Source organism: Musca domestica, unplaced genomic scaffold (assembly GCF_030504385.1).
Source record: "Musca domestica strain aabys unplaced genomic scaffold, Musca_domestica.polishedcontigs.V.1.1 60, whole genome shotgun sequence".
NCBI classification, from domain to species: Eukaryota; Metazoa; Arthropoda; class Insecta; order Diptera; family Muscidae; genus Musca; species Musca domestica.
In genome coordinates this window covers 4,010,704-4,037,912 of record NW_026712364.1, presented here as the reverse complement: position 1 = coordinate 4,037,912, position 27,209 = coordinate 4,010,704, and the positions used below count along the sequence as shown (strand labels likewise).

The 27,209-nt window shown below is 33.7% G+C and overlaps 1 protein-coding gene across 4 annotated transcripts in view; it reads right to left on the bottom strand.

The window, feature by feature from the left end:
- Positions 1 to 27,209, bottom strand: part of LOC101894875 (teneurin-a) — a 568,898-nt gene that overhangs the window by 478,933 nt on the left and 62,756 nt on the right. The window contains exon 1 of one of the 4 annotated variants that reach the window (XM_059129383.1): positions 4,430 to 5,234. The exons of 2 other annotated variants lie outside the window; for them this stretch is intronic. The gene's annotated coding sequence lies outside the window, so the exon portion shown is untranslated. Of the gene's footprint in view, positions 1 to 4,429; positions 5,235 to 27,209 lie in introns of those variants that run through there. One more of the 4 variants, XM_059129384.1, reaches the window with a different exon arrangement.

Sequence of the window (27,209 nt, the reverse complement as noted above, 5' to 3'; positions counted from 1 at the left end):
AGTTAAGGATCTAATGAACATTTTTGAATATTTAAGCTTTATCCGTATAATTCAAAACAGTTATATGTCACATTCGATTATCAATATGAACCATTAAGTATATATAAGTTCACAATTCCGTTTCCAACTCCTCGAAATAACCATTTTCCGTCAGACTTGAAGCTAGTATGTTAATACTATTTTATTTAAATATATTGCAGAATTCAAAAATAGAGATTGTCCCGTCCGGGACGATGTTTTTTTAAAAATTGTAAATATATTCCAAGAATCTGCATCAAAAAAAAAAAAAAAAAAAAAAAAAAAAAAACAACTTCCTTTTATTTTTGTTCAAAAATAGAGATTTTTCTACAGTATATTTTGAGGGTCTTAGCCTGTTCATACATTAGAGGTATATAACAATTTTTCCGCTCGAATTTCGGTCTGATGTAATTTCTTTACAATTTGAAAAAAAAGTATTTTTTTGGATTAAAAAAAAAAAAAAAACAAAAATAAATAAATAAAATACAAAAAAAAAAAATATTTATTCCACTTTCATGTGAAGATTTTTCAATGAATTACTACCTAATTTAAAATGATTTCCGTTATTTACACTTCAAAAGAAGGGGTCTATTCTCAGTCATTTTATATGATCGATTTCCGCGTTTGAAGTCCTCAGAAGTAAAATTCCACTTCACACGTTATATTCAACCTAATATTCTCCATCTCATGTCCTTGTCTCTTAGTACGCAATTATCAAATGCCACACAAGACTGGACACTCACTACTTTATGTATATTTAAGGTCATACCTTGAAACCTGTATTCAAAGGACATCCCCTTTTAAGAGAGAACGACAAAACCATAAATAATGTACTTATTGGAATTTTTAATCATTTTCTAATTGTTTTTGTTAGTTTCGTAGCACAAAACAAAAGTTAAATGAAAATATTTTGAACAGGGCTCGTTGTTTTGAAAGAAAATATGTTGTGTGCAAAAGGTTTCTAGACGAAAAAAAATATTTTGATTGAAAAAAAAGTTGGTTCATTGAAGTAATTTAAAAATATAGATAAATATGCTGACATAAGTCTAAAAACTCCAAGAAGTCTACCGAAATTTAATTTGTTTGCGATTGTGTACTGCTACCAAAAGATAGTTTGGTTCTTTATTGTAACTATTTGAAGAGCTTTATTAAATGAGTAGAAAACTGTTGCATACTTTTTGGCTCGAATAAGAATTAAGTAGAAAGTTGAAAGTCGATTGAAAAATGGATTTTGTTTTTATGCAAAAAAGGTCGATATGGACTATCAAACTATTCGGTACAAAAATTGGATAAAATGTTTTGCCATCAGATAAGTGGTTTGCTTTTGGCTTGGACGGCAATTAAAATATTCCAAAACATCGGAAGACTATGATGAAAAGTCGAATTTGACTTTAAAGTTTGTAGAATCTAAAATTTGATTAAAATAAATTCCAGTTATTATATTTATTGTTTTAGTAAGAAATGAGAGGTTTGATTTTAACACACCTTCATAAGAAATATCAAGGAAGGGAAATACAATCTTAAAAAAGATTACTCATTGCATACTTTTTTGGCTCGTTTGAGAATTAAAATACTTTAAAAGAAATCAAAAATATAAATCAAATGAAAATACGGCTTTGCTATTTCTATCGCAAGCAAAAGTTAATAATGAGTTTAAATTGTGTCATTAACCAAAAATAAATTAAACGAAAATCGAGTTACGTATCTCTAAACAACGATTACACATGATGTTAGAGGCATATGTAAAATGAGTCTTTCACATTTTATATTTAACATTTCTATGGCATACCTTGAGGACATAGGAAACAAATTTTAACTTAAAAATATATTTAAAATGGAGCGTTATTTTACGCCATGAAAATGTTACAGTTCGTTGTGGAGAAATTTACCTTACATATGACTCTAATATCACGTATATTGCCTTAAGATATGAATTGTTTTATCAAAAGATTTTAAACTAAAATTGCATAATTCATTGCATACTTTTTGGCTCCTATAAAATTTAAAATGTTTAAAAAATCAGAACTCGACTTGGGAGCTATACCAAATCGTTGGACCTATGCGTCGCATTTCAGTGCAAAAAATACCTATAATACAATTGAGTACAGACAGACTGGAGGACATGGCTAAATCGATCTTGATTATGCTGATCAAGAAGATCTCCTCATTTACTCAAAAAGTGTCACTTCTCAAAAATTATTTTCGAGAAAAACTCTATTTAAGTTATCGGACCAATTTGGGATTTTGGACTATTTGGGGTTTTTACACAAAAAGTAATATTACTGCATAGATAATTATTTGCTTAGGGGTCACCAAACATCGGTGCTTTATTTCTGTACAAAATCAAGCAAGATTTGAAGTTTTGTTAATGTGTGTCAAACTCCAAGTAAAAACTGAAACTCCTTAAGTTTTACAGATATCAACATGGAAACTTGATAGAAAGATAATGTAACATTCGTAGAGAACATATAAAATGCCAACTTCAAACCCCTTATTTTTAGAGCTATGCCAGACTTTGAGTAAATGAGCGTTTTATGTTTTGTGGCATCTAAAGTGCTTATTTCGGAATGACAAATTTATGGCCAGTTTTTTGATTGGCGTTGGAAATTAAAATCGACAGAAGAACACCTTTTCCTAGCATGGTCTTCATTTTTTATTTTTTTTTTGATTTTATTTAATTGAAAAAATATGTATGCAATTCGTGTTTTTCTTGTAAATTTAATTCCGTATCGCCATCCTATAACCGACTCTTAATATTACTTCCTTAGTGTTGTTAAGGGTATAAAAATGAAACCTTCAACTATTTGGAAGTCACCTTAAAAACTTATATCTCAGATCTCTATATTGCAATTCGGTAGCTAATGCGTATTTTTTTTTCTTATAGTCTCTTGGGCTTTATGTGAATTTTTTCTCACTTTTTTAATCTAAGGCCCGATTCTTGGGATTTAAATGATATGACAATGTAAAAGAAAAACGCCATTCCAAATGGATTTTTCACATTTTTTTTTTTTTTTTTTTTTTTTTTCATTTAAAGAAGTCCTCATTTTGTATAGCGATTGAAAAAGGAACTCGTAAGAAAAACATCCATTCATATTTATGATTTAAGTTTAAATAAATTAACATAGAATTGATGTTTTTCTTTCTAATTCACATTCGTATAACAATACAGAACTAGGTTCTGAATAATCCTTCATTAGTGTGGTGGAGGGTATAAAAACATAACATCCAACAATTTGAAAAACAACGTAAAAGTAATATCACAAACCTCTATATTGCAATTCGGTAGTTAGCACTTATTTCTTTTTCTATTTTATTGGTCTTTTTTGACCTTTTAACCCTCTAAGTGATTTTTTTTATATTTTCTTTAATCTTTAAAAGCATGGATCTTGGGTTTTGAATGATATTAAGGGCAAGTTCATATATGACGATACGAATGTGAAAGTAAGGCACCATTCCAAATGAGTCTTTTCGAGAAATTTGAAAAAATATATATTTGAAATGGTGTTTTTCGTTCGAATTCAGTTACGTGTCGTTTTACAGAAACATGCCCTAAAGGATATTATTTCATTTTCTATTCGACAAAAATATATATAACGTTTGAAAATTATACATATTATTGAATTAATAGCTTTTATTATTATTATTTAAATTTTGGGTTTCGATTTCGATGCTTGGATTTGTTTTTATTCTCAATGAACCTATACCACCACATCTAAAATCATTTTTAGCTACCCATTCTGAGGCAGCAAAAAATTACTTATTTTGGCACCGTCATGTTTATAATATTTTGTCCAATAATATTGACCGGTTCTGGTCCTACTCAAAATGTAACCTGCTAATTAGTACAACTCAACCGGTCCGACACTGTTTTGTATCCTACAAAATACCAAAACTCTATCCGGCTCGGTGATATTTATTTCACATCATTTCCATGGTTTTCAAAAATCTCTAGCATTCTTTCACAATTTTTCCGGATTTCTCACGAGACACTGTTATATTTGATTTATTATTATAATATTTTTTTTTATTAAAAAAAAAACAACAATATAATTTTTCGCACAGTTAGGTAGTTCTGATATAACAAATCACAACTCTTTGAGTTCACTTCTAGAAAGGGCTGTAAGAACCATAGCAATTCTTGGATGAGTGTCACAAAGCTAGGCAATATTTAGGGCTGATATAGAAGCCGTACACTATATTTGCTTAGAAAATATTCATTTGGACTCTCTAGGAAGATTCTAATTGGCTTTACTTGCTTGCAAAATAACACACATATCTCTCAGCCCATTCTCTATATTTTGTTTATGTATATATTTTTTAATTGATTTGTCCTTTTTTATATATATATTGTTTATATAAATATTTCTTTTTTCATCTAATTGATTTATTTTAACAAACATTTTCGACCTACATTTGGTTGTTATTCGTTTGATGCTGCAACATTTGCTCGCTCACCGCTCATTTGGTTGGTAGTTGGCAAAGCAAAGCAACGATGATGATTTAAGGTGCTCTCCAAAATAAACTCAGCTTCCGTGACGACGATTTGTTTGGTTTCCGCCGAACACAATTTGCCAAGATTCTTTTTTTTTTTTTTTTTTTTTTTGGTCACCGCAGTAAGTTATTCCCGGTTTAAGGGTTTTGCGTCAGCAAGGCGTACTTGAGAGCAGCACTACTTCTCCTTTCAAATTCAATATCCATTCGGGTAATCCAAGGTTTTGCACATTCGAATAGAAGGTAAACGTATTGTTTTGCAAATTTTACTTCGGGTTTTTATTTATTTTTTTTTTTTCGCTACACAAGACGACAACACTTTTTGTATTGCTATTTATATTTTTCGCTGCATTTTCGATTTCGTTTCGTGGGGATATTTTCACTGTAAACTTTCTTCACATTTTATTATTTCAATTGATTTCATTTGGTTAGAATAATTTTTCCTTTATTTATTTTTAATTTAATTTTTTAATTTTTGCTTTTATATGTGAACAATTTTTTTTCCAATGGGATTTTTTTTTCTTTGATTTCCTTCCTTTTGTGAAAGAAAAACGCGCGTTACATACTATGTGGTACGGATTGTTTTTACGCGTCCAAACGTACCGACGAATAACACAAAACTGAATTTGAATTCGTTTCATCCACAAGATACTCTGTGTGTATGGTTGGTTGGCTGGCTGGCTGGCTGGTTGGTTTGAATAACAGAGCGCGCGAGTAATGTAAAGTACACAAGAGACAGTGGCAACAACAATAACAGCAACAATAGTAACATGGAAGCAACACTAAACTGGAGTAGATGACAACACCGACCACATTGTAGTCTCCTGGTTGGGTTATGTTGACCAAGGAGAGGAGCAAAGATGATTTAGTAGGGGATTTTGTTTTGACATTTCTTCTGTTAAGACATTTGCTTTTTGCGCTGGACCCTAAAGAATTTTTGCTCTGATTTATCAGAAACAAAATAAATAATTTTTCCTTAAAAAACATATATTTCATCTTTTTCTAAAGCAATTCATCATATTTTCCTTTAGAAATCCAGTGTTTTCATATCCCCACTTTGTTGCATGTATCTACTATCTGCAATCACATAATATGTGTGACTGTGCGTGTGTGTGAGTGCCATGCAAAGGAACATTGCTAAATTATTACAGTCGCTCTCCCACTCTCTGTGTCATTTATTTTGTAACTCCTTGTTGCCTTGTTGCCTTGTGGATTTATTTTACACGCGCTCTCTCTCTCCCAAGACCACTCGTTCGTTTGTTTACTTCGATTTTACTTTTAACTATCATTTTTATTATTTGTATACAATATTTTCTGTCTTATTGGACTCGTCAATGTTAGGGCTCTCTATCATTTTTACTCTCCCTCTCTCTGTGCCACAAGGCTCCCTACAAATTGAGAGCTAGGATATGTTATGGTTACTCGTTCTGTTTAGTTGTTTGCTTTATTTGTTTTATTGTTTTTGGGAAGTTTTGGTTATGCTCTCCCACTCTCTCATGAAATATTTATGCTCCAACAACTGGTTTGTGTGCGGCCACAAATACTTGGAGAGCAGCACAGTGTCGGTTCGTGAGGCGCATGTACCGGCTATTGGACAATGAATGTTATTGTCACCGAATGGATAAATTTTACAAAATGTAAAAAGAGAGAAATTTAATTTTGTCAAATAATCGTAACAAAAACAGAGGAATATTTTTAAATAAATAAAAATAAATTAGAAAAAAATGATAATGAACATCAAAGTATCTAATGGGGGAAATAAAGAAACCTTCTCCCATTCCTGGAAAAAAGTTCCTTCTTCACTCGTCATATATAAAAATGAAAACAAATAGATAGCCCTCGCATTCCTATCTTCCAAAAGGATATGGAACACAAGATAATTGCCGAGATAAAATATGGGACTATGTTAAGGCTTAGTTTGTTAAAATTAGCAGCAAGTAAATGAACAGTGTATCTTGTCTCTCTCTCTATCTATCTGCTCTGCTCTCTGTTTACACCCTTGAAATACAAAATAAGAAAAAATCAGGAGGCGACTCTCCCCAAAACAACTATTGTGGAATTTTTGCAACTGTTATACTTGTTTACATTTTCTTTAATAAGAAAAAACTAAGAGAGAGATAGAGAGAGAAGTGAAATTTAGGTTTATGTTAGCAAGAGTCAATAATGTTGGATAACATTCTCTTAAAATTGGACAACATATGAAATTATTAGAGAAGGTATCTTTCTATTAGTAAATAACATAACTATTATATGTCAAAAGAAAAGATTTGATAAAAGAGCTGAATTTAGATAAATCGAAAGGAATACCTAATAAATACTGAAGTCCAAATTTAATCAATTGTCATTGGAAGGAGAGATAATAACATTAAATATTCGATTTAAAAATTTCAAAGCCAGTCCTGTATAATAATTTCTGCCAGCAATAAAAACTGGTGTATAGAATTCGTTTACATCGTCCAAGTACAAAAATAAAAGCCTTAAAATCCAATTAACTAAAATAATTGTTGTAAATGTTAAACTGTTATATTTGTTTACATTTTCTTTAGTATTTTCGAATAAGAGACAGTTATATATGTTTATTTTAACAAGAGACTTAATGGTGCATATTATGCTCTTAAATGTGTTTGTGGACTAAACAGAGATTAATACACCGTTATCTGATAGGAAAACATAAGATACTTTTAGAGAATATGTCTTTCTTTAAGTAGAAAACATAATTGTTATAAACCACAGAAAAAGAGATTTTAAGAGAATGTTTGGATTTCTGTAACATCTATTAGATATTTCTAAAGAATATATCTTTCTGTTAGTAACAAACATAACTGTTATACATCAGAGAAAAAATATTTTAAGAGAATTTCTGGATTTCTGTTACATCAATGAGGTATATGTGAATATCCAGCTGTTATTTGTCATTTCAGATACATTCGTAAAATGTTCCATGTTTCTGTGAAATTAACATCACAAAAGATACGTTCAGTGAATGTATCTTTCTGTTAGCAGCAAACATAACTGTTATACATTAAGAGAACAGATTTTTATTAACATTTTTGGATTAAGATAACATTACATAAGGAACATTGGAATTCATCTTTTATTTGCCATTGAAGATACATTCATAAGTTGTTCGAAGTTTCTGTAAACAAAACTTAACAGAATGCTAAAATGTTAAATATCAATAAAAATGTTAAGCGATTATAGCAAGGTTCATGTTGGGAGGTTTATAACATAAATGTCCATAACATTAGTTTATTTGAGTCTCAAATTTTGAGACCACAGACACTTCTAATATATTTTAGATTAATCAGATAATTCCAGATAACGGAATTGACTAAGATGTATAATCCTATAACTAAAAATACACGACACTTCCAAGGAATTGATGTGGTATAAAACTACTTTATCGGCTTCACGAGGAATATTAAAAACAATTCAATGCCCCACACAGATCCGGTATTGAAACAAATCCCATTAACAAAGCTCTAATATAACGGCACCACCCATTTCCAGGTATTTTTTGGAGTGTTAAGTCATATTTTTATTCACTCCCCAATACATAGTATGCAGGGCATATTATGTTGTCATTCCATTTGTAACTCCTCAAAATTATCATTTTAGTGGACGGCGAGATAGGTGAACGGTCTCAAAAATTTGCATTGGGAATGCATACAAAATTTAAAAAGAAAACATATTTGCGTATACTGCTCGAAAGGATGTTACGGATATCAATGCTTATTTTTGTGTGCAAAATCTGTCTGTCTGTCTGTCCGTATGTTTGTTGTAATCACGCTAGAGTCAAAACGAAGTAAGATGAAATGCTACAATTTTGCATAGATCAATATTTTGTCTGCAGGTAGGTCAAGATCAAAGATTTGCTATATCAGCTTAGGATATCGTATAGCCTCCCAATATTCTGTTTGAAGTTCTTAATAGGTACTATGCTATAATGCTAATTTTTCTGAGCAAGAACAAACATTTTTTGAAGTATTTGAGCGTTTATAAACAGATAACTTGTGGCCACTACAATTGAATGTTGATTCTTAAATCTTTTGAAAGGCTCTGGTATTTTGATTTGATATGATTTCCAAGGAAAAATGTTAAATTTTGCAACATAACTATAATACATGGACTAGATAAGTAAGAGACGACTGTAACGGTTAAAGAGAGATATAATTTTTCAAATTATTCTCCTAAGAGAAAAATTTGAAAAGGGAATTGGAAAACCAAATTTTATAACAGTTACCTCATTTGAGGTTTGTTTGGAAAATATGAAGAGTAAATAAATGGAAAATGTCATAGGCAATATGAAGTAGCATAACCAAGGTACATATTTCAGTTTTTGTTCTTTGTAAATTTGGTATTATTATTATTTAAGTACAGGAATTAAAGAAAAACAAGCTAATTCTTCTTTAACATCTAATGCCATTTCAGATACCCTCTTCTCACGTTAAAAATAAATTGTTTGGGGCATAATTTATCTTTCAGGGGACACTCTAGTCGCTCTTCCTTTGTAAAAAGAGATATTCGCAAGAAAGAGTGTCATGGCAAAACTCGTCGAATTGTAGACATTGCAAATTATAGATAGTTATTAGCTAAATAATCGTCTTTGTATAATGTTTAATAAATATTTGTAATGTTCGTTTTTTTTCTAAACCGCAAGAATTGCTAAAGTTACAAGTTATTCAACAGCAAATGTGGGGTTCGTGAATTTCGTAAACAAAAAAAACTGTTTTTTTAGATAATTTAGTGTTCCACAAATTTACGTCTTGGAAACGTCAAATGGTTTAAAAATGAAAAACAAAAAAATGAAATCTATTCTACCCACATACATGTATACTTAGTGGTGTAACATATGTACCACATTGTAGATAATATGTTATTTTACAGAGTACTAATTGTTTAAGTATTGCAAGTTAAATGAAGACAGCAAGTGAAATTTCGAGAGAATAACATAGCGAGGAACCATATGCCTACATCTTAATACATCTATTCTGTAATCCACACAATGTGAACATATAAACTTGTTGAATCTGTTACGTGGAAAATTTTACATGATTTGTTGGAGTAACATCATAGACAAATGAAGGTATAGACTAAAAAGTTTTAAAGTTTTCCCTTCCGGCAGATGTCATTATTGTTGATCTTGGGCCAGTCAAGTCACTCAGGGATAGTGAAGTCACTCGACTTCGAAAACAATTTATTCATTTTTCTGCTATTTAAATTCCATATTTTTATATTTCAAGACATATTTGGATAATGTAAAAGTAAACAAAGTTACTGTTTCGTTTTTAATTGATAAATAATAAAGAATCATAAAAATATTCAACATTTTGTATTTTGAGAGAATTGAGTGAGTCTACTGAACCTCTCTCACAGCATGAACGACATCTATTGAAGCACTTTTTTCGAAGATAACAGATGAGACAACTTTTTAGTCTATACCTAATTTGTCTATGGTAACATGATATAATATAAACTAAATACGTGAGATATCAATAGGTTTTTTCGACATTTGCATGTCATCAGCCTGTGCCCGATTATTTAAATATATTCTGACTTGTGTTGGGACAGTTCAAAATGTTATATGAGGTATATGTATTTTTTTTTTGGACGAAAAAATAGTATGTTCAAAGTATAAAAAAAAAAATCTGCCAAATATTAAAATTTTATGTGAACAAATTAGAATGAGTGGACCGACATATCCCATATTCACTTTAGATCGATGAGGGGGGAAATACATACATTTACGAAGATTGAACAAAATTTCTTTCGCATATTATGAGAGCCATTTTTTAAGGTGGAGAAGTCAGAAGGAGTGATCCTATTTCGTACATTTTTTTATAAAATCTAAGACTGATTCAAATATTGAAATGTGTAAAGAGTGAACGAAATAAGGTAATTAATTTTGGTCGTAAATTTTGAATTCATGTGGAGAGATACCGGAAGGAGTGGACTGCTTGTGCCCACCCGAAAAAGTGAAAAGAAAAATATAATAAAATAGGTAAATAAAGGTTAAACTCAGCCGACCTGTCTTTATTATCCCCTACACCACTATACATATTGGGTAGAGATCACCCGTAACAAATAAATGTTTTTATTGGAAATTTACCAACTTTTTGGCTATGGCTTTAGAGCAGTTATAATTTGAAAATAAAGAGAACAAATATAGTATTCTACTCTGCGCATTTGTACCTCTCGACTTTCAACGTTCGACGTTCAAATTTAATTTTTACCAAAATTCATCCTACTTAAGCTGATATTACATATTTGGTGCACAATAATCGTAAAATCGAATAAAAAATATGTGGGAGCTATATCCAAATCCTAACCGATCTCTAAAAAAATTAGAGGAGGCATTTCTATGCTGTATCTGAAAGCTGGCGCCAAATATCGTTGCTTTGGAATGTATATTATGAATAGAAAAATATAAATTAAGGAAGCTACGATTTTCCGATTTTCACCAAATTTCACACATTTTCTCCAGGGCGGAATTCAGTTGTATGTGCCAAAATCCATTCTGGAATTTTTGCTGCACAATAATATGGGAGCTATATCCAAATCCAAACCAATCGATATAAATTAGGAGATGGGCATTTCTGAGCATTTTCGCTGATCATGAATGCATATACTTAATGGGGTTTCGGGCGAATATTTTATAGTGTTCAACACGGAAGACAAATTTAAGAAACTCCCCCTTACATAATAAGGGTTATAATTAACAAAAGCACAATATCTTGTGCCATAGTATGGTGTAGCGTATAAAAAGGAAGGGAGTAAGATTCTGGGTACCAAAAATAATATATCTATGAAAAAGTATTCCCAACCCGTGCGATGACATTATATTAAAAATATTTCCAGGCCACAGAGGTACCAAGGAGGTCCCACATATAGATCTATGGCTTATGGAAATATTATTATTTTATCCTTTGTGGGGGAGGTTCCTGAAAGAATGGACCATATTCACTCTTGAACTAATAAAGATGGTGCAACTGCATTGTAAGAAGTTTGAAGAAACATCGAATAATTTAATAAAATAAAATTAATAATTTAATTAAATCAAATTACCTTTTTAAATTTTTGACCCCTTGTGGAAGGGGTAAAAATAGAAGAGGGTTGATATACACTTTATATTTAGAGTTCGCTGACTTGTTTCGCATGTTATCAGGGTATAACTAAGCAAAATATTTACCCTTTGTGGGGGAGGTACCAGCAGGAGTGGGGTGATATATTCCACATTTAAATTAGGTTTTGTGTTGATAGAATATTTTGATGTTTGAAAGCAATCTGACTTTTATTTCACATTTTATAAGACTTATAGTTATTCAAAATGTTTACCCTATGTGATTGATGCAGCTGATGGAGTGGTCCTAAATATTCCTTATTTAGACTAGACCTTGAGCTCGTATAACGATTGGAATCGGATACTCATTACCCGCTTTATTAGCTTCGTGGTTATTCATTCTGACCGTTGTGGGGGACGTACCTGCAGGAGTGATCTGATATGTACCATCTTCACATCAGATCTTATGTTAGTACTACATTTGAATGTCTGAAGTTTGGAATGAATTGGCAGCTTATTTCGCATTTTATGAGAGATATAATTATTAAACAATTTGTGGGGCAGGTGTCAGAATGAAGCGTCCGATATATTCCGACTTCACATTGGAGATTGTGCTTGTGGAACAGTTGAGATGTGCGAGATTAGAATCGAAATCTCATCTCAAATTTTATAAGGGTTATGATTATTAAATATTTTGACCCTTTGTAGGAGAGGTACTATATGGAGTGGACCGATATTGTGCATTTTTGCACCCGACCTAGTACTAATACATATGTTAGAATTTGCTAAATTTTAACAAAATTGTTTTATCCCTTCTTGTTCTATGATGTATCTGAAGGAGTGGACCTATCTCCGAACTCGATCTAAATTTGACAAGTCAAGTTTGGATCAAATTGGATACTCGGATCGGATCGGACAGCCAGAAAGACGGGCACCCTTAGATCGACTCCAAATGTCCTGAAACGGATTTGGTTCAAAGAGACCCAGGGTCAAAAATCGCTATTTCGATTAAGCACTTTTGGTCCTATCAAATGATATATACCCTCTGTAGCCATATGGCTGAAAGTACAAATATTTAAAAGTTAACTTGAAGACTCATCCATAAATAGCCAAGACCCAAATAGATTAGTCTGTATTTACACATGTTCACAAGTCAATAACTCTTATTCCGACATTCCTTTGTTTGAATTAATTTGCTACACGAAAACTGGAATTTTACCGTTTCGAATGAACCTCTTCACCTTTTTGATTAATTACCTGCTGATGGGATTCTCTCGCTCTAAACTCACAAGTGGAGCAACAATGTTTTTCACTTAAACGGTAAATTTGATTTATAACAAACAGTGGAAATAAATCACGGGAGGAGAAAACAATCTTTAAGGTGTTTCGCTTTAAAATCAATTGCAATGAGTCACCAGCCACTAATCTCACAAAAAAGAGTTTTCAGATGCAGTTGTAGAAGTGAAAGAGGATTTCGCAGTTTCCAAGAAATGACCATTCAATTTTTGCCATTTTTGGTGACAAATCAGTATTATGGGAAATAAAACAAATTTAAAAACATTCCATGCATTAATCCTGTGTGTGCGTGTGTGGTAATCAAAAAGAACTTAATATTAATATATTTCAAATTTGTCCTCATTTTCCAATAACATCTGAAAACTTGTCGCATTCGTAGTTCGTTGAACCAGATTTTTTGTATTTCGTTTTGAGTTACAGAAATATTTATCATTTATTCGGCCAACATTCCCATTTGGAGTGGTACACAAATATATACCAGAAATTGTCTCCAGCAGTCCTGCTCGCGAACAACTCACGTTATGTTGTGCAATTTATCAACATTTCAAAATAAACAAAATTCTACAGGAAAACACCAACAACAATAACAGCAACAACATGGAAGACGTGAAGATACAAATCCAGACAGACAACTTATCGCGCCGTATAACAGCGATTCATATGAAAATTGATGAGTTGAAAGAATAAAATGAATTATATTGTCAGACGACGGCAACATGTGGTGTTATTTAAGATGCCAACACACAGCAATAGCAACAGCAACCTCATACAGCTTATATCAACAACACCCTGCAATGCATTATGCCAATTGATATGGCGGATAAGGACCATCTGAATCTGTTGAGTGTTACTTCCAAATGCAGAGAAAAGAAGAGGTAAAGATATATTGTTTTGTAAGGAGGTTATAGGTGCGTAAGTAACTCAACTGGATCTGCTTCTGTGAAGTAGTTGTCGCAACAACAACAGTCAGCTGTGAGGAAACACACTCACCCGCTTGTTGGAGGAGATAAAATACATTCAAGTGTCGAAAAAGATACATCGTCATCGGAAATGAAATGACATTTTGTTGCGCTAATAAACGCTCATAACTGTCGCCATAGAAAGTGATTGAGCAGCACTGCAATATTTCCTGTTTTATAATCTTGAAAAATTAAAAACAAAACATGAAAATGATAAAACCATTAAAATTAACATAAAACGGAATAGTATAGAGTAATTAAACGATTGTCTGAAATTTCAACAGACTTCTTTTAATTAAAACGAGTAAAATACCCTACCCTGATACCCTACACCCAATGCATATTTAGTAGAGCTCTCATAACAAAAGAATTTATTTGAAGTAGATCACACCGCCTATCCATCTTCGACTTTAGAGCTATAATTGGGTTTCAGAGGAATCGAATATATGACAGGCATATACAATTCTGAATCGATTTTCACAAAATTAGACGGAGACATTTTAATATTTTATACCAAATAACATTGCTATAGAGTGCATGATTTCACTTCGGGAAGGTTTATATTAAAAAAATGTATCGAATCCGAGTTCCACAAAATGTAAACATGCGTCCCGAGATTCACTTCATTTGGATTGATATTAGCCATTATTTGCACAATAAACCTGAAATCGGATTAATGATATATATGGAAATTTGGCAAATGAATTTCCGAGTCTATAAGAATTCGGTTGTATTTGCCAAAATTTAGGTCATTTGGGCTTATATTGGCCATTTGGTGCACTACTAACCCGAAATCGGTTGAAGATATATATGGGAGCTATATCTAAATCTGATTCGATTATCACAAATTTCAATAGGGTTCATCATTGGGCCAAACGAATATTGTTTGCAAAATGTCATCTCAATCGGAATATGAATGCAACCTGCTTTTCGTTTACAAAAATACATGGACGGACAGAGGGACTGACATGCGCAAATTGACTGGGTCTATCTCGCTTTCTTCTCCATTTTACAAACAAATGCATAAAGAGGGTATAACCAGTGTAGGGTATAATCAATTTCATAGTTTATTTTGTTTAAAGCAGATTTCATAACTTTGCAAATCCTGTATAAAAAGTAGAACTTTTATTGGCAATCCTATCAGGGAAAAAATTCTTGCATAGAAAAATTTCAGGGGTCTAGTTGACACACACAAACTTTGAATGTCTCTTTATAAGAATGCCATTGAAATACCTTGTTTTTATATGAGACCCTAAGTTCTCTTAATTTTAATTAAGAACAATATTGGCCACGGAACTTGTACTATATTACGCATTTTGTGCGGATTTTTGTTCTCTTAATTAAGATTTGAACATATTAAAGTACAAGCACTTTATCTGTTGCTAGACTTCCAAAGAACTAGCTCGAATACGAATGAAACTTGAAATAGAGCGGGAGTAGAAAAAAGTAAAAAAGCACAAAAGTCTGCTCGGATCGAACTTTTAATACCCTTCAACATTTGGAAAGAACTGGAAAAACTTTAAAGAAATATCGTCGTAAAATACGCTTTAAATGAAAATCTTTATATGGAGGCTGTTCGAAGACAAGGTCCTGCATACGCAATTTTTTATCATAGGCTATAGTAGCCTTTAGGACCTTGACATATGAAATATAAATAATATAATATAAAAAATTACGAACCTCAAATTCGAAATGTGCAACAATTTCGGTGAACAACGTCGCTTAACGCACCAAAATACCGAATATCGGAAGGTATCGTTATATGGTGGCTATACGAAGACGTGGACTTGCATATGCAATTCTTTTGTCAGAGGCCGTAGTACATATTACAAACTGTAAATACGAAATTTGAAACAATTTCGGTCTATAATGTCTCTAATACCGTAAAAGTACCGTTATGTAGGCACGGAATTAGGGTAATTGTCAAAATAGAAGCATATTGTTATTCGAGAGAATTGCGAAATATTATGGGGATGAAATGGACAAAATAGTGAATTTTTTGCATGGGTTTAGAGTTTACCGAATATCGGGAGGTGCCGTTATATGGGGAATATCAGATATTGTGGACATATATAGAGAATTCTCTTTCAGGGAGTAAAGTACTCATAAAACAATGTCATTGAAATATGTGGGGGCTATACGATATCATGGTCCGGTATAGCCCATCTTCGAACTTAACCTGCCTGCAGACAAAATTCAGATCTGTGCAAAATTTTAGCTTCCTATCTTAATTCGTTTTGACTGTAGCGTTATTACAACAGGCGGACAGATGGACGGACTGACAGGGCTAAACCGTTTTGGAATTTTATGCTGATGAAGAACATATATACTTTGTTGGGTCTAAAATTATTATTTCGATGAGCTACAAACGGAATGACGAACCTAATATACCCTCCATACTATGTATGGTAGAGGGTATAAAAAATATAGTACCAAAAGGACACAAGGAGTGTTAAAAAGTACAATATGATATCATTCGCATAGAGCAGTCGAACAAAGCTACAGCTCTATATTTTTGTACACACGTTTGGATTTGTAAACAAAAAGTGGGAAATTCTGGGAAGGAAAGTAGAAAAAGAACTAAATAGTACAGCATTGGAGAAGAGCTATAGTCATGAATTTATCGAATGACTGGAAGAGGCCAAAACTCAAATTTGATCATTATAAATGTATTGGTGTACAAAAAGGGGTTTGAAATTTTGATATTCGGTTAACGTGAAGAGTTAGAGCTCTTACAATTTTGTATGCGACTATGTGCACGAGATAAAAACTGCACTTTTTTAAAATTTTGTAAAAAAAAAATACTGAAAGTACTAAATACTGGAACTTTAGCAAATCAAAAATCGGGAGGTCCTGTTATATGAAAGATAAAAACAGGGTCATATGTAAACAATTTTCAGTCATCGTGGTAAAACAATTAAGTTGAAAATAAAGGGGTATAGAAACTTTTGACCTATATTTGACCTTCTGAGAAGTTTGTATACGCATGAAAATTCAATTATGAAATTTTATGCAATATCGCTAGAAAATGTGGCTACAATCATAAAAATATTCAATAATTGAGGTTTATACGAATTCGTCGACTGATATTAACAATTTTCAATCACATAACAAATTTCAGACATGAAAAAATAGAAAAACGTACGAAATACTGTTCAACTGGTATACACCAATTTACTACGAAAAATATTTTTGACATTTTTAAACGTTACGAAAAGTATAAAAATGTCCTACATTTTTTACCATTGGCCATGGGGTATCTTAGAGAGCTAAAACTCTGTGTTTTGTATATAGCGTTGGTACTTATAAACGTAATGGTGTACATAGGGTTTCTATTTCGACAATTTTGAATTTTATTCTTCGATATCTATGACTTGTATGTTTTTCTCTTTTTTAATTACCAAAAAAATCGCAGATTTTTTTCTGTGTCTGTGATAATAAATAAAAACGTGAAAATCACTTACCTAAAAAGAGAAGAAAATAAACATTTAATTAGTATGACATATTAGTAAAGCAATTATCTTATGTTTAGTTTACAAATGTATTAAAACATATAAAAGTGCTCTAGCTGCAGGGGGTTGATATCCTGCTACAATTCGAATAGAAAATTTTGGCACTGTAAAATATATTTGAATAAAAATTGTGAATCATCAAATCATCTGAAGTTTGTGGTCACCTGTTAAGAAAGTAGGAGTATTAAAGGAATACTTCCTAAAATTTGTTGTCCTAAGTTTGCAAACTCCTTGCAGCGGCAGGGAATATATTCATTTTTTTAAAAAAAAAAATAAATAAGTTATTAAAAATGTTTACAACAAGTTTTTTATTTATCTGTCAAATTTACTTTATATAAAAATCAATAATTTTTAATTTTAAAGTCATTTTGTCAAAGCCCTAATATAAAAGACATCAAACAACACCATATATTGCTAAGATCTTTGTTTTGGGAAATGTCCTCGGGGTATGCCATATCATTCGATATGCTATTGGTTTTTTGTTTTATTCTCCTAGGCGAAAAGCGTAAAATTTATCTATATATAATGTTATTAAATTTAAGACACATATATTCAATATGTTTCAGATTTTGCTAAAACCACCACATTCAAATTTAAGGTCATATGTTGGACATTTAGAAAGTGATTGTATCTTTAATGCAATAACTGGTTTTATAATAAGGAAGGTGTGTCCACGAGATAAGATTTCATTACAAGATAATGTGCAAATAAATGTATGTGCTTTATAATGGCAAGGTTGTAACCATAAGGTTGGCTTGTTTTTCTTCACATACAACTCACTCCAAAAAAATCTCAGTCGTGTATGAATAGTTTTTTTGTTAAGTGTTTATGCTTGTTTTATTAATTTACATCATATATCTTACTCAGAAAAATATAACTAGGAATAAGCAAAAAAAGACATTTCGCTCAGATGAATCGAACAGTTGATACCTTACACCATGAAGAAATTAAAATATTGGATTTTTTTTTAATTTCGCAATAAACTTAGTAATATTTATTACTTTTCGTAAAATTATAGCATACATTTCCAAAACCGCCACCATGTCGAAATTCCACATACCAACAGAGACCTCAATATAAAATTTCACACTATAACCTATTTAGTACCACTTCGTACTTTTCGAACAATTATAGTACACATTTCCAGTACCACCTCAATATCTTAACCACAGAACCAATAGTGACATGTATAGTAATCAAAATATTAAATTTCAGAATGTTATCTCTATCCCTTCAATGTATTCGGCACTCCATCAGCGACTCTCCTTTCAAATTTTAGAATTCTAGCTCATTCCGTGTGTCCCATACAAAGTATTCAATTTTTAGAACATTTTAGTACTTTTCGTACCCTTTTAAAATGAAATACCAAAAAACATACCAAGACTGACCCTCGTGCAAAATTTTATAATTCCAGTTTCAGCCGTTTCGTCTAGGCGTCGATTCTCGGTCAGTAAGTCAGGTATTTCATTACTCTTTTATATATACAGAATTTTTCAACTTGCCGAAGTTAGATCGATGTTCCCCCAACACCAGAAATGGGGCAAAAATAGTCCGTATTGGCCCACCATTCATAATTTTCGAAAAATACAAATCTTAAATAAATTGTAACAAGTTAAAAAGTATCAGTTGTTTTTGCCGACAGATGTATACCCTCAGCCAATGTGCGATTATTTAAATATAATTGTATTGTAGGTTCTATTGTAGGTTCGGAAGGAATATTGTAGGTTCCGAAGGAATATTGTCCATTTCGTAATGGACTTAAGTAAATATGTTATAAATACTGCGACATGCCAGGTTTGAACAATATCGACTGCTTCTTCACCTTATATGAGGTATGTGATAATTTTTAAAATGTGCGTGAGCTACAGGCCGAAGTATTCCATTTTCAAATCGAATATTTATATCCGATTTTAAGCGAAATCATAAATTCCATATTCATCTCAGGTTTCTGGTTGAGAGAAATATTTAGATATAACAAGTTGTAAGGAATCGCTGACTTGTTTCGCAAGTTATGACAAAAAAGGTTTGAAAATTTTCACCTTTTGTGGGAGAGGTACATGAAGGTGTTCACAGATATATATCATCATCACAACAGATCATGTGTTAGCAGAAATGTTTGTATGTGTGGAATTTAAAGAGAGTTTAATGCTTATTTCATTTCTTTGAGCATTTTGTTTTTCAAAATCTTGAACCCTATGTGGGGCAGGTAGCAAAAGAAATGGTCCGATCTTTACCATCTTTATAACAGATCTTGTGTTGAGGGAAATATTGAGATGTACAAAGTGTGGAATAGAATCGGATGTTAATTTCGCTTTTATGAGCTCAATGGATATTCGAAATTTCGACCTTTTGTGGGGGAGGTACCAGAAGGAGTGGACCGATGTATTCCGTCTTGACACCCGACCTTGGGGTAATAAAATTATTGGGATGTGTGCAATTTGAAGACAATCGGACTCTTACAACACATTTTGTAAGAGTTGTAATTACTCAAAATTTTGACCCTTTGTGGGGGAGGTACTTCATGGAGTGGACCGATATAGTCCATTTTTATACCTGACATAGCACGGACGCAAATATTAGGATTTGCAAAGTTGGAGCAAACTCGGATTATCCTATCTTTTTCTGTGCAGAAAATATGAAAATGTCGACCTTTTGTGCGGTAGGTACCAGAAGGAGTAAACCGATATCGCCCATCTCCGAACTCGATCTAAGTTTCACAAACATATTACTATGTACCAAGTTTGGATCAAATCGGATACTCCCTTCGAGAGTTATCGTGCGCACCAGCCAGCCAGACAGACGGATGGACGGACATCGCTAGATCGACTTCAAATATTCTGAAAGAGACCCAAGGTCTAAACCCATTATTTCGACTAGGCACGTTTTGACCGTATCAAATGATATATACCCTCTCTAGCCATATAGCTGGGGGTTTAATTAGGGTCAGATCCTAGACAAGACCTGGTGGTGTAGATTAATGAAATGGAATGGCACTTTTGTGCTACATCCCGAGGGTATGTATCTGCCAGAACACCGATTGATTCTTTCTAATTTTATAATTTCTACTTTTACTTTTTCATAGTACCTTGTCACGCCTGCCACCCGTAGGGTATTTATGGCACACGATTTGTACGATGTCGAACCTATTTGGTTGATATATTGTCGGTGTAATGCGATCCCGACAAGAGATGTATGTGCACGTTAAAAAAGCGATACAACAAACATGGAGTATGTATGGATCATAGCAAACACAAAAACACAAGAGCCTTACACAGTAATCATTACAAAAACAACAACTATGAGAATTGAAAAAGACAACAAACATCATGTAATTTATGTTGAACTACAAGGCCAAGAACAACAACAACACCAAAAACAACAAAACACTTTGAGAAGAGGAGGTATCTGGAAATACTGCCACAACTTCTTTGAGTTGTGTATTTCCCCAAACTATCATTTAAGTATGACGGTCAATATACCTTCCCCATCGCATGCTGGCCAGTGCGCATGCGTATGGACTGCTGAGGTGACTGACTAGCTGTGTGTTTTCGATTGAAGTCAAGCTGATATTTGGTGTAAAATAACGATCCTTTTTATGTTTGTTATTCGTTAATCAATGTTCATGGTTGTGTTCATGTTTGTTATTTTCATGCCAATGTTGCTTTCGAACATTTCTCACATACATAATTTTTGTTGTTATTGCCTCAAATGCTGTGTACATTGTATCGAAGTCATACAACAACAACATCTCGTCGACGTCGTGCTGGGTCTGTAACAAACAATTATAACGCCAGGCGCTTGAGCTATGACACACAAAAGAATTAATGATGGTCTTAGAAGAAACAACGGGTTCGTACCCCTTTCTGTGGTGTCTCTTGCTGTTTGTCTGTCCGGCGGCTTTGATGCATCATTCTTGTTTTTATTTGTTTTTGTAACTAACAATTAATTTGTGTTTTTTTTTTCATCTAGAACTTATCTAAATTTTATTCATGATTCATAGTTACAATTCGAAGAGGTGTTGCAAAGCCAGGAGACGACAGCAAGAGCAGTCGCCAACAGCAGCCGCTTCATCGCGCTGTTGTCTTCACATTCATTAATAAAACAATTAATTTGAATTTTTCTCTATTTCACACTTTGTATATTAAACACTTAAGTGTTGGAAAACTGGATTTTAAAGATGCGTGTGTGTGTGTGTTTGGCCCTATCATACCATATCATATGCACTGATCTGTTTATAACCCTTATATTTTAATCGCATTAATTATAGGGTGAGTATTTGGCGTGAAGAGTACCATGTTTGTGCCGTATGTTTTTTGGTAATTTTTAAACCCTCCACCTTGGAAAGGAGGGCATATTAATTTTGTCATTCCGTTTGTAACATACCTAAATATTCGTTGTAGACCTCATAATGTATATATATTCATAATCAGCATAAAATTCTAAGCCGATTTAACGATGTTCGTCTGTCTGTCTGTCTGTTGAAATCACGATACAGGCCAATTTGGCCTGGCCTGCTGCCGTAGAGCGTCAAAATTTAGCAGAATAAATTGTAATGTGTCTAGTATGGTTGGTATTGAAAATGGGACATATCGGTCCACGTTGCGGTATAGCCCCCATATAAAGGTTCCTTCCGATATTCGGTATTTTGATTATTTTTGCCACATTTTTCACGGATTTGTCTGAAAATTGCTATTTGTAGGTCATAATGGGTCCTAGTTCGTGTGGCGAAATATTGCATGTATGGGTCCACGCCCCCAGATTCGGTATTTTGATGATTTTTGTCACATTTTATCATGGATTTGTCTAAAAATTGGTATTTTGTGATCACACTGGGTTCTAGCTCCGGTGGCGAAACATTGCATATATAGGTCCACGTTTTGGTATAGCCCCCATATAACGGTACTTCCCGATATACAGTATTTTGATGAGTTTTGCCACATTTTTTTCACGGATTTGTCTGAAATTTGGTATTTGCAGATCATACTAGGTCCTAGTTCGTGTAGCGAAACATTACATGTATAGGTCCATGCTTTGGTATTTCCCGCATATAACGGTATCTCACGATATTCGGTATTTTGATGATTTTTGCCAAATTTTTTCATGGATTTGTTTAAAATTTGGTATTTGTTGATCATAATAAGCTCTAGCTCCGTTGGCGAAACATTGTATGTATAGGTCCTCATTTTTGTATAGCCTATATAGCGGTACCTCCCGATATTCGGTATTTTGATGATTTTTGCCACATTTCCCCACGAATATGTCTAAAATTTTGTATTAGTGGGTCATAAATGGTTCTAATGTTTCCATTACCCTAAGGTGGAGGGTATTAAAAGTTCGGCCGTTTTTTACATGTTTTAATTTTTAACTTTCGGTATGTTTTGAATATAAAAAACCTAAAAATGTTGTATTTTAATCTAATTAGAGAGGAACATTTAAAATGTTGTAATTATACTTTGCAATAACATTTTTGGGGGGGGTGATGGAAAAATTATTTTGCTTTTGTGATTGCAGCCCTCGGAAAGAATGTCGAGAGCCCTAAAGTAAATTCTGTTATTTTTGAAGAACACATAGTGGGATCCTATAGACAACAAATCGACGATGGTATATTTCCGTTGTGGTTGTGACGAAGGGATTAATGAAATCATATCATGGGGGAACGATATGCTTATCTAAATTTTGAGTATCCTACCCATATAGGATAATTTATCGTGTCAATTAACCTTATGTGCGACAATGAAGACAAGTCTCGACGTTTTGGAAGCTTACATAGCCTAAATAGTAGAGGAAGGATCCTTACGATTTTTATACCCTCCACCATGTATAGCACGCAGGGTATATTAAGTTCGTTATTCCGTTTGTTAGTCATCGAAATAATAATTTTAGACCTAACAAAATATATAAATTCTTGATCAGCGTAAATTCTAAGACGAATTAGACCTGTCCGTCCCTTCATCTGTTGTTGCTAGAGTCAAAACGATTTATTACAGATAGCTAAATTTTTGCCCAGATCTCTCTTTTGTCTGCAGGCGGTCAAAGTTCAAAGATGGGCTATATCGGTTCACAGTACCTCCCGATATTAGGTATTTTGATGATTGTAGCCACATTTTTCAATAGAATTGTTTGAAAATCCACACAAGGAGTTCCTTCTGAGTACCTGACACGCTGGAAGAGAATTGTCTACAAATGTTCACGTTTTAGTATAATCTCCATATAACGATACCTCTCAAAATTCGGTATTTTGATATTAGCGACATTATTCTCCGCAATTGTTTCAAATTTGATGATATTAGCCAAAACTGTTTTAAATTTCGTATCTGAAGTTGGAAATCGGTACTGCAGCCTATGACAAAAAATTACCTTTGTAGGACACGTCTTCGTAGAGCTTCATATAACGATTTTTATTTGAGCGGTATTTTTAGACGGATTTATTTATTTTTTGTAAAATTTTTCATGTTCCTTCCAAATAGTGAAGGCTATGAAAAGTTCGGCCTGGACGAACTCAACTGCTTTTTATTTTTATAATTTCCGAAGAAGGAAAGCGTCACATGGTGCCCGAATATTGATCTGCGGTATCGTGGCCCATTCCCGGCGTAGCGCTTGCTTGAGGTGATCGACCCTTGGGTATTTTTTTTACTGCCAACCTTGTTTTCCAAAATACTCCAGACACAATAGTCCAACGGATTGGTATCCGGAGATTTTGGTGGCCATTGTACGCTGGAAATGAAGCGAGGTACCTCATTTTGTAACCATTCCAAGGTCTGCGGCCAAATTGTATGTGTTCCCAAGGCTTTAATACATTTCGCGATAGTATTCGGCATTTATTCTGATGCCACGGTCGATTAATACGAGTGGAGAGCGGCCATCGGCTGTTATGGCGGCCCACACCATCACCATGGCCGGCGCTTGACTTCTGGTGGCCAACTGAAGGTGCACATTTTCAGCTGACCTCTTTGGCAAGTAAACACGATCATTTTGTTTAATTACAAACTGCTGGACAACGAATGTTTTCTCATCGGAGAAAACCAAATTCGGCAGTTCACCACATTCGGCCAAGCGAAGCAACTCTTTAGCTCTTTTGAGTCTATTTTCCTTCTGTTGCATTCTTCGGCCACTGCGACGCAAGTTGCGATGAAGTCGCTTCTTTACTTTTCGAAATCACACTATCACGCATGCATTCGATCACGAATAACTTTTTTCTGTAAAATTCTCATCAAAATTCTTTCGTACTTTTGTAAGCAATATAATGAGCTGTCAATGGAATAGTTTTAACAGCTGTCGGACGAGTGGCTTAGAAATGACAGCGGTCTGAATTTGGTTGCAGTTTTTCCACCTCACCCTGCATATAATGGTTATTTCGAGGAGTTATAAACGGAATGAAAAATTATATATACTCTTCAGAGGGAATACAAATATTCCTGCTTAAAAATCGTTGGCTCCTGACTCGCTTTACGATGCCAACATAGTCTTTGAAACCACTTCTCTCACAACAACACCCTATTTCACTAGCTTATCTCAAAAAATTCGTCATTCCCTTTCTTGTTGTCACATTACATGCCAGTTTAAATGCCTACAATGACATATTGTATCGAACCTTCAATGATGTGTCATGCGGTGAGAGAATACCTAGAATTTTCGTTTTGTCATTGCCGCCACCTTTTTGGTTGATGGTGACTGGAGTAGATTAAATTGGAATGGATTGTTACCGCCGTTGTTGTTTTTCAAACGCAGACCAAACGTTGGATCGTGTCACATAGATACTCTTTAATCGGCAACTCAACAACTCATTCATTCTTTCATTCAATAACATGTAACAAAACTCACACATACCACATTTTATCAGATGTTCTCGCTGATCCTTTGTGACATAGCTGACGGACACCATCCATCGTAAACCCCCATATGACAGACAGACAGATATAAGCCTCTTTACAAAGGTTCGGCAATGTTCCGTTTCACTGAATGTCAATGACAGGGAATTACTAAATGACGGATCACGACGACTGATCCTTTTTCGTTTTGAGTATTTTCTCAATTTTCAATCATTTTTGATTATTTCATCACTTGTTTAATAAATGTTTTATTTTCGAAATGGATGGATTATTAATGACCCCATTTCTTTTGCCACAGCACGATCACGAATTGCATGGCATGTGTTCGGCTTGGGCACCATAAAAACGCCAATGGTGGTTGGTTGGATGGCTGGCTGGCTGTCCGTACGTGCTAAATATGGAAATATCTCGCTGATAGTTTGATTGATGACGTCTCCCCACTTTGCGTTGTGCGTTGTAGGGAATGTCCATCTGTTGGCTTACATTGTTATTCTGCAGCTCGATCAAGACCCGGTTGCCAATAGTCAATATAAAATCAATTTAAAAGAAATGTTATTGTTTATTTACTTTATTGATGTGTGAAAAAATATGTTTTTAATTGATTTTGTCTACATTGCCAGGCCGAATGGAATGCAATAATAGAGTGATACTAAGTTGTAGGGTAGTAATAAAAATGGCAGTCGTTTATAGTTGGACAGATGATATTCGAAGGAAGTAGAATGATGATTTTACAGATTATGTAAAGAATATGGACGTTTGGACGCAAAATACCTCGACATTTTTTTTGACATAAAGTAAAGACGATTTAGATAAGCCTGCCTATCATCATAAATAACAACAGATTATTTTAGGCAGACCTTTAAAATTTCAAATACCGCAGAGCAACATTCGGGCAGCGTGTGACGGTTTCGTGGGCCGTTTGAAGGCCATAATTCGTGGCAAAGTTGGTCACCTTTCGAACAAATCTAAACTTATTCTAAGATTTGATGCTACTTCCCACATTCGTTGCTTTAATTTAAAAAAAAAGTGAAAAATCTGGAGTTTGATTTTGTTGCAGTTTTTTTATGTCACCCTGTTTGCTGTAGTATTTTTAGAGGTTATAAAAAATAATTTGTTGAAGCCATCCGATGTGGCTTTCTTATTTTACGGAGCAAAACTGGAAGTCAGGGCAGACTCTGAATCCAGGACACTTATTTCGCGACTTGGCCTTCTAAATCGACTCGCGAATTGATTAATATATAATATAATTTATTGATTTGAATCAATTCCAAAATTAAATAACCAACGAAGTCGACTGGTGCCATCATTGTAATAACCGACCCCCTATATTTGAGGAAAAGTTTCTGTTGAATGAAGGGACGAATAATTGCCTCAATTGGACTTTTTTAGAAATTATTCCCAAACGTTCGTTCTCTATTTTTCGCTGTTTCGGTGTTGTAATTAATGTATTAATTTCGAATTTTGGGAGAATATTTAGTTGTTTCAGAAATTCTAAAAATTACAACTGTTAAGATGTATCTCTTTGATTGATTTCTGTTTGATAGAATTTGTATAATACACATATTAAGAGTAGGGTTAATGACCTGTTGACATGGGGCCAATGACCTCTTGGCATTTGGTCACTGTCCCCAGGGAGAGAGAGAAAGAGTCCATCGACATGGAATCAGAGGAAGATGGAGGTTGAGGAATAGGAAGAGAGTGGGAGGGGGAGAGAGAGTGAGATGGAGAGAAACCCTTTGACATATGGTCAATGACCTCTTGACTTGGGGTCACCTGGGAAAGATGTAAATAGAGAGAGGTAGAGGGAGAGAAATAAGAAGGAACAGAGAGAGAGGAAGGGGGGAGAGAGTGAGGGAGATAGAGAGAGGAAGGGGGAGAGAGTGAGGGAGAGAGCGAGGAAGAGAGATAGAGAGAGAGGAAGACGAAGAGAGAGAGAGCGGAAGACGAAGAGAGAGAGAGCGGAAGACGAAGAGAGAGAGGAAGACGAAGAGAGAGAGAGGGGAAGACGAAGAGAGAGAGAGAGAGATAAAGAGGTAGAGAGATA